Below are 2,408 nucleotides of genomic sequence, written 5' to 3' on the forward strand. Positions count from 1 at the left end.
GGAGATGGTGATGGACAGGGAGGCCTGGTGTGCTGTGATTCATGGGGTCGCAAAGAGTCGGACACGACTGAGCGACTGAACTGAACTGAACTGAAATGTTGTTTTCCTCTGAATTATTAGGTTATATTATTATTATTAGGATTTCTTCTTTATCTTTGATTTTCTGCAATTTAAGTACATATGACTAGCTATAGTTTTGTTTTTGTTTGTTTTGACATATGTCTTGCTTGATGTTCTCTGAGGTTCCTGAATCTGTGCCTTGGCATCTGATATTATTTGGGGGAAGTTCTCAGTCATTATTTCTTCACATATTTCTTTTGTTTCTTTCTCTTTTCTCTTCTGATAGTCCCATTATGTGTATGTTATACATTTTGCAGTTGCCCGATAGTTCCTGAATATTCTGTTGTTTTTTTCCTGTTTCATTTCTCTTTGCTTTTCAGTTTCAGCATTTTGTATTGAGATATTCTCAAATTGAGCTTTTTTCCTAAGCTGTGTTCATTCTACTAATAAGCCGATCACATGCATTCTTTATTTCTGTTCTTATTTCTATTAAGTGCTTTTGACTGCCAGCATTTTATTTTGATTCTTTTTTAGAATTTCTGTCTCTTTGCTTATATGGTCCATCTACTCTTGCATGCTGTCTACTTTATCCACTAAAGTGAAGTGAAGTCGCTCAGTCGTGTCCGACCCTTTGCGACCCCATGAACTGTAGCCTACCAGGCTCTTCCATCCATGGGATTTTCCAGGCAAGAGTACTGGAGTGGGTTGCCATTTCCTTTTCCAGGGGATCTTCCTGACCCAGGGATTGAACCCAGGTGTCCCGCATTGCAGGCAGACGCTTTACCGTCTGAGCCAGCAGGGAAGTTCCTAAAGCCCCTGACATGTTAATCATAGTTGCTTAACATTCTGATAATCCCAACGTTCCTGCCATATCTGAAGCCTGCTTCATCTCTTCAAGCTGTGTTTTCTGCCTTTAGGAATTTCCTGTAGTTTTTTTCTTTCTTTCTTTCTGGCCACTCTGTGAGACATGTGGAACTTCCCAGAAACCTGTGCCCTGCCCTCTGCAGTAGAGCCTCAGCGTCTTAACCACGGGGCCACCAGGGAAGTCCCGTATGCTCTGTGATACTTGCTTGATAGCTGGACAAGGTGTACCGGGTAAAAGGGACTGCGGGAGATAAGCCTTTAGTAATGTGGAGTGGGAGTGAAGGGAGAGGAAGTGTTCTATGATTCAGTGATTACGTCTCAGCCTTTTTGGTGAGACTGTGCCTTTGGACTGTGAACTTCACAAGTGTTTTTCAGCTTCCTCTCTTAGGTGAGACAAGAAGGCTAGAGGGGTATACAAGAAGGCTGGAGTTGGGTATTTCTCTTCTCCCAGGTTGGTTTGGCTTAACCCAGCAGGTTAAGCTCTGAAGGCAGACTGTTAAGAAAGAATTCTCTGGTGTATTTCAAATGATTACTTTTCCCTTCCCCTTGCCAAAAACAGGAGATTTTTCTCTGATATTCACTGTGAGAACCTCCTCAAGGTAAAACTCATAGGTGTGGGGGGCTCCCCTATAACTTGGGGGCCCTGGGTCTGTTTTTGTTTTTTGTTCTTTGGCCACTCCTCACAGCATGTGGGGATTTTAGTGCCTAACCAAGGATTGAAACTATGTCCCCTCCATTGGAAACATGTAGTCTTAACCCTGGGACTGCCAGGGAAATTCCCATCCTCTTGAATCTTTTTGATGTCTCAGACTTGACTGAGACTCAGTCATCCAGGGGAAATTTGTTATCCAGAAGCAAATGAATGCCGTCTTGGAGGGATTCACAGAACTGCTTTTTACTGATTTGATTAAAAATTTTGATGAAAGTCAGCTGGAGCTGCTGATGTTCAACCTTAGCAATGTGGCCATGAATGACTGAAGACAGTATTTATTTACAAGATGGGCTTCTCCCCAGACCACCCTATCATTCAGTGGTTCTGGAAAGCTGTTCTGGTGATGGATGCTGAGAAGCACATCCGGTTACTGCAGTTTGTCACAGGAACATCCTGAGTACCTATGAATGGATTTGCCTAAATTTATGGTTCCAGTGGCCCTCAGGTATTCACAATAGAACCATGGTGGGGTCCTGAAAAACTGCCCAGAGCACACACGTGCCTTGAATTACCTCCAAATGAACCCTTTGGAAATTTGAAAGAGCAATTTCTCAGGGTTGTGGAGGATCCTCAGGGATTTGAAGATCGATTAAGCGCCCCCTGCCTTAGGATGGTTGGTTGCTTGTGGAGTGAGCCCTGCTTGCACTTTCGTATTTGCCTAACAGGCTTGACGGTGGCAATGGCAGAAGAGCAGTCTCAGGGAGTGACTCTTGGAGCAGAACTTCAGCTTGTGCACTTGCCCAAGCTCAGATGTGGGATCTCAGTCCCAGGT

The sequence above is a fragment of the Oryx dammah genome, unplaced genomic scaffold (assembly GCF_014754425.2).
Source record: "Oryx dammah isolate SB20612 unplaced genomic scaffold, SCBI_Odam_1.1 HiC_scaffold_14, whole genome shotgun sequence".
In the NCBI taxonomy this organism is placed as follows: Eukaryota; Metazoa; Chordata; class Mammalia; order Artiodactyla; family Bovidae; genus Oryx; species Oryx dammah.